Below are 7,000 nucleotides of genomic sequence, written 5' to 3' on the forward strand. Positions count from 1 at the left end.
ATTTTGTCCGGACTGAGGACTGTCTTGTCTCTGTGTCTATCCATCTTCCCTGTGGTGTGAGTGAGTCTGGGAGCCATCCCTGTCCAGGGACTGGCCGACCAAGGGGCTCCTGTCCCCGCGGTCTGTGTGACTGGAATCTGCACAATCGCAGCCGCACCGCACCTTGGATAAAATCCTTGGAGTGAACGCAAGGGCGATTGAGGCAGTAGCCTGTGGGCTTCTTTTGTGTGTTGCACTGGGCACCGCTCTGACGAACCCGAATTTCCTCCTTGTGTGATTGGTGTATGAAGTCCTCCTGTATGGGTAACTAGACATCTAAGCAGGGATAGTTCCCTAAAGGGACCCTGGCTCAGTTTATATATTTTAGAAAGGGTCCGGACTCCTGTAAATTTCTGGAAAAATGATCTAGATTAACTCTGGGGGGATCCCAAAACTCAGTGGCCACTGTTAGGATCTTGGAACAAAGACCAAGTGGACGTCTTAAAAGACAAACTTGGCCTTCCCAAAACTAAATTGGCTAGAGGAGAGGTAGATAGCTTCATGCAGTGGTGGGACGAGGCAAATCTTAAATGAACTGAATCGAAGCTCGCCTCCCTTAAAAATTCTAATTATAAGAAAAAGCTTTATTGGAAACCTCCTCTCCCACCACCAGACCGAGCGCTTCCCTTTACCCCGTCCTCCAAGAAGACTCAGACCGGTCCCACTTGAAGCTATAAACCCTGGACCCACACGGAGCTCCACTCGATTTTAAAAGGTTTTCCAAAGCCCCAGGAAAACCCTACCAAATTTGCAGAGGAATTTTGCTAGTGTGCAATGCCTATGAACCCTCTGAAGCAGACCTCCTGCAACTGTGTAAACTACTTATAACCCCGTAAACAGCAACAAAGAAAAAAACCCGGGCAACTATCACACAGACTGACTGATGGTTTTTTTGTTTGTTTGGTTGGGTTTTTTTGGGTTTTTTGGGATACAGCAACCAGGTAAAAATGGACAGGGCGCCCTGGCGCATGCGTTTGTTAATAGCCTCTTATCTGCTATTAGCAGTATGTTAAAGCAAATAAGTGTTGGATGGGAGGCCAAGACCATGGACAAATTGCAAGCAGTGGCAGAGCATTGCCACTGCACTCTAAAAAGAAAGAGAAGCAGTCCTCACAAAAGTTGATAGCTCTGCAAATACAGCATTATTCAGGGCAGGGCAGACAGTACTGGGAATGGGGAGGGTACCAAGAATGGGGATAAGGTCAGAGAAGGGGTCGTGGCACCGGGTTTTTGGGATTTAAAGGTTTCAGCTCCGGTCAAATCCACCCTGTGGGAACAAGGCATTATTGTCCCCTGTTCCAGCCCCTGTAACACCCCTATCCTCCTCCCAGTTCGAAAAGCTGATGGTAAATCATGGTGGTTTGTTCAGGATCTTCAAGCTATTAACTGCATTGTTGTACCCACCTTTCCTGTAATCCCTAACCCAGCAACTAATCTGGCTTCTATCCTGCCAGATGCAACTCATTTTACTGATGTTGATCTGTGTTCTGCTTTCTTTTCTGTCCCGGTTCACCCTACGTCCCAGTATCTTTTTGCCTTTTCTTACAAGGAGCAGCAGTATGCTTCCCAAGGGGTACACAGAAAGCCCGTCTTACTTTTCCCAAGCATTAGCCAAAGACCTTGTTGACCTGGTCTTCCCCTCTGGGTCCACATTGGTCCAATGTGTAAATGATCTACTCCTCTGTTCCCCTTCATTATCTGCCTCAGAAACTGACTCTTTAGTGCTTCTCACTGCCCCCCCCCACCTTAGGGTTACCTGACTACTGTAAGCCTTTACCCTTTTCTGCCACGAGCAATCTGGTTGTGCACTTGGGGTTCTTACTCAGGAGCATGGTGGCAAAAATCGTCCAGTAGCTTATTTCTCTGCCACCTTGGATCCTGTTGCCCAAGGTCTACCCCCCTGTCTGCGTGCTGTGGCTGCCGCGGCACGCTTAATTGAAATGTCTGAGTCCCTTGTCCTCTGCTCTCCTGTTTCTCTCATGGTCCCTCACTCTGTAGAAACTCTCCTGCTACAATGTAATACAGCTCACCTTTCCTCTGCCCGCCTCACTAGGTACGAACTTTTACTGCTTTCGGCTTCAATATCACCATAAAGTGCTGTTCTCAACTGAACCCTGCCACTCTCCTTCCTCTGTCTAATGATGGTGAACCCCACGACTGCCTTGCAACTGTCTCTGCTGTCACCGTCCCGCGCCCTGACCTTTCTGATGTCCCTGTCTCTAACTCCGACCTTGTGTTATTCACTGACGGTTCCTGCTTTAGAGATAGCCAAGGTCGTCTCCTCGCAGGATACGCTGTGGTATCACTCTCTGAAACCCTAGAAGCTGTGCCTTTACCTTCTGTGACTTCAGCACAAGTTGCTGAACTAGTTGCCCTAGCCCGCACTTGCTTTCTGGCTGAGGGACGCTCCACCACCATTTATACTGATTCTCGATATGCTTTTGGGGTTGTACATGACTTTGGCACCCTCTGGCAAGCTCGGGGTTTCCTTACCTCTGCTGGTACCCCTATCAAGAATGGCCCCTACATTGCTGCTCTCCTGTATGCACTCCCATCTGCATTAGCTATTGTTAAGTGCCCTGGTCACTCCACAGCAGATACTGATGTTGCTAAGGGTAATGCTGCCATAGAACCTTCCCCCGGTGCGTTTCTCGGTTCCCTTTCTGTTTCTGTACCACCGCCGTCCCTTTCTGACCTCACCCTGCTCCAAGACTCTGCCCCAGAAGCAGAAAAAGACTCCTGGGTCGCCCAGGGTTGCTCTCTACACCCTGATTCCCTTTGACGCTCGCCTAGTGGTGCCTTTGTGGCCCCCTTTTCGCTCTACCCAGCTCTGGCCGCCCTGCTACACGGCGTTTCGCATGTCGGAAAGGAGGGGATGGTCTCTGCTGTAACTAAGGCAGGATGGTGAGCCCCACATTTCAGCTCTTTTGCAGCTCGCCACTGTGCCACCTGTACCACTTGCCAAAGCTACAATGTTGGCAAACCTGTAAAGGTAGCTCACGGGTTCTGGGGCCTGCCCCAAGCACCGTTCTTGCATTGGCAGCTTGATTTTGTACAAATGCCTAAGTGTCAACGCTATGAATTCATTCTGGTTATGGTATGCTTATTTTCGGGCTGGATTGAAGCCTTTCCTTGTCGCAAAGCTGATTCACTGTCTGTTGCCAAATGTTTGTTAAATCATATTATGCCTGCCAAAGGAATTCCTGCCACTTTGTCCAGTGACAAAGGAATTCCTGCCACTTTGTACACATTTTACTGGACAACTTGTTCAGCACCTGGATCGTGTATTACATGTCACGCACTTGCTGCACTGTCCCTACCACCCACAGAGCGCAGGTGCAGTTGAAAGACGAAATGGCATGCAAAAAAAAAAATAAGCTTGCAAAAATTTGTGACTCTACAGGGTTAAGCTGGCCAGCGGCCTTACCATTGGCCCTTATGGAAATTCGATCCACCCCATCCCAAAGACATAAATTAAGTCCTTTTGAAATTGTTATGGGGCGCCCTATGCGAACAATGACTACCATTACTCCAGTCTCAGACTTGAACTTGACTCACAGTATACTCCTACAGTACTGCAAGGGACTAATGCAAGCTGTAAGTCACTTCCATTCACAGGTTTGAGCCGCCTGGCCAACCGAACCCACCTCTGACGCCTGCCACACCCTCGAGACAGGTGATTGGGTCTACATACGACACCACCAACGAAAACACGCCTTGGAACCCCGGTGGAAGGGCCCACATCAGGTGCTGCTCACTACCCAGACGGCTGTTAAGCTATCCGGCATAGCAGCATGGATACATGCTTCTCAGTGTAAGAAGGCACCACCCCCAGCAGACCAGTCATCGCCTCAGGACCACGCAGAGTCAATTTTGACTCCAGAAGAAGACGTAGAGGAACAGCCTGCAATACCTTACAACCTACGTTCACGTAAGGGTTGCCTGAAGCAGACGACAACCAAAAGCAAGGCCCAAGAAGAAGCAGCAGTGAGCCTAGCGCCTGCTGCCTGGTGGACATAAAACCGTGACTGCGGTTCCCTCAGCTGAGGTTGTCAGAACCAAAAAGGGTCTTGCCTCCAGCATGTGCCTCTGGTGGGGCCTGTTCCTCGGCTACTGGTGTCTTAAGGTCTGGGGAATCCACAATGACAATGACAATTCTTTTATCCACCAGCAAGTATGGATCGCTCAGACCCTTAATATCTCTAATTGCTGGGTCTGCAGCCACATCCCAGCCCACTCACAAGCTGGTGTTCCTGTCTTGGCAATCCCACTTAATTCCCCAGGCCTCACCGGAGGACCTCATCCATTTAACAAGACATGGAACAGTAATGACACTTGGGAAGCAGTAGGAATAAATGTATCTAAATGGATAAGCGTGGTGGAGGGAAAAGGTCACTGGTGTTGGGTGTGTAATGGGACAGGGCTGAATCTGGGGAGGAGCAGTTGTCTTCAGCATATTGTAACCAATGGTGTATGGGATTATTCAAACAAGATTGAAAAATGGAGGACCCGGTATGGGGATATGAATTTTTTCTCAACCTGGGATCAAACAGGGAAATCACTCTCCTGCTACCGCTACAGCCACCCTAGTGAGAACAGTACAATCTTTCAATGCCATGCAAATAACACCACTCCCCGTAAGGAGAATCACCTTGTGCCCTTCGGGGGATATTACTCCTCCTTTGTAGACACCTATATGGCAAAGGGGTGCAACCGACCCTTCCCGGCTTTGATAGGGCATCATTGGGTCTGTGGGACAAAGGCCTATACCACATTACCAGTTAACTGGTCAGGTATCTGTTATCCCGCCCAACTCTTCCCACAATTCCGAGTGTTAGAGTCCTTCCCACGAGAACGCCTCCGTAATTTTAGGCGAAAAAGAAGGGACTTGTCGGATGCCCAATGGTATGTGAATCACATAAGCCCTTTAACTTGGGAAGAGGCTATTGGTGGTTCCTTTATCCCATTTGGGGGAGTAATACATCATGCAAAAAGGCTTCTGAGGTTACAAGCAGTAGTTGAAATCATGGCAAATGAAACTGGAGAAAGTTTAAGGGCCCTGGCCAAAGAAACGGGAGCGATCAGACAAGTGGTCCTCCAAAACCGTCAGGCATTGGATATAGTGCTGGCAGCAAAAGGAGGGACCTGTGCTCTCATTGGCAAAGAATGTTGTGTATATATACCAGACAACACCAATGATATAATAGATCGCGCTAGCTACTTAGAAAAGATTACATACCTTTCCAACAAAGAGCCAAGTTCCCTGTGAAAATGGCTAAGTAACTTGTCCAATTTCTCTGGCATAGGAAACTGGTTGTTTCAGGAAGCCCTGACTATCCTATTTGGGATCTTAATAATTTTTGTATGTTTTCAGTTAATCTCCTGTTGTATCCAAAACTGTGCAAGACATGTCACAGACATGTCCCCTCACCAGAGTGCTAATCTGATGATTTTAAATATCACTGATGAACAGAGAGACAAAGAACGGTTAATGCAAGGAACCCAGTAATTGTTGGTCATAGGCGAAGCTTGACCAAAAGGAGGGATTGTGAAAGTAGAAAGAATTATACTGTAAGAAAAAGATGAATTGTGCTGTAATAACTGAATAAGTTGAAGGAATTCTGTTTGTCTTTTTAAGAGAAAGAAGAAAAGTATGTTAATGTTGATTGTAGGTATGCAGATCAAGGTGCTAGCCAATTTGGGCCTGAGTTTAACAGGAAAAGGAACATTAAGTGTTAGACAGGAAACAATTCCAGATAATCAGGGAGATATAGCCAGGAGATTGCTGTGTGCTTAATATTGAAATGAAGATACTTAACCACACTAATAATGTGAAGTTTTGCCACACCCTTTGATCTTGTTAACTTGGCCTTTTGACTGTATAAAATCAAGGGGTTTGAACCTTGTATGGTACTCACATTTTCTCCATGCATTTTAGCAAAGCTTTGCTGAAATAAACAGAGCAGTCTGCCAAATCTGTGAGTCCTGTCTGACTTTGACAATTTGTTTTAGAAAGACATCCAATCTTTATGGCTTGTGTGTAGTTCAACGCATTAAATTCCAAGCAGGTTGCTGAAGTTTCTTTTTTTCATCATGATTGGCAATTTGACCAGCCTTATACAGTAATGGATCTTTACCATTCCTCTGATTTCTTTTGTTCCCGATATATTTAAACATTTCCTAATTATCCTTTATGTTACTGGTTATAGATTTTTTTTCCCCCAATTTTAGCTTCTCCTATCAACTGTTTGCTTTTTCATAACTCGCATCCTCCCTTTTTTCCCATTTGCTTTATATTTTTTTCTTGTGGTGTTTATGACAAAAACTAAAACATAGGACATAAACTTTGAGTGCTATTTATAGTACTTTAGGTTGGTTTAATGGAAAAATGGGTTGATACAGAGTAAATTGGAGTTCAAAATAACCCTTTCTCGGGCAATTTTTCTCTCGAAAGCCTCACCTTTTTCAGCCTCCTTCCACTAACTTCTGATTTTAAATGTCTGGATTGTTAGACATGTGCTCAGGAAACCTTACCTGTCACTAAACATAGATTTTGTTTGTGTTAATTATAGATATGAATGGAGCTAGTTAATCCCTGTTGTAAGATTCCAGTGGAGCCAAAGAAAGTAAACAAGTAACTAATTTGGGTCAATCTTTCTACTTGACAGTCCCTAGGAATCTACCGTTTCAACATTTCCTGGGAACAGAAACACAAGTTAGAACAGTGATAGAAATGTAGCCGTGTTAGTCTGGTGTAGCTGAAACGAAATACAGGACTATGTAGCACTTTAAAGACTAACAAGATGGTTTATTAGATGATGAGCTTTCGTGGGCCAGACCCACTTCCTCAGATCAAATAGTGGATCTGAGGAAGTGGGTCTGGCCCACGAAAGCTCATCATCTAATAAATCATCTTGTTAGTCTTTAAAGTGCGACACAGTCCTGTATTTTGTTACAAGTT

General features: G+C 46.0%; 1 pseudogene; it reads left to right on the top strand.

Moving 5' to 3' along the window:
- The first annotated feature begins 1,070 nt into the window (after positions 1–1,070).
- On the top strand, positions 1,071–6,062 carry LOC149523223 (uncharacterized; annotated as a pseudogene).
- The last annotated feature ends 938 nt before the right edge of the window (positions 6,063–7,000 follow it).

This window comes from Pelodiscus sinensis, chromosome 18 (genome assembly GCF_052426305.1).
Source record: "Pelodiscus sinensis isolate ZL-2025 chromosome 18, ASM5242630v1, whole genome shotgun sequence".
Lineage (NCBI taxonomy): Eukaryota > Metazoa > Chordata > Testudines > Trionychidae > Pelodiscus > Pelodiscus sinensis.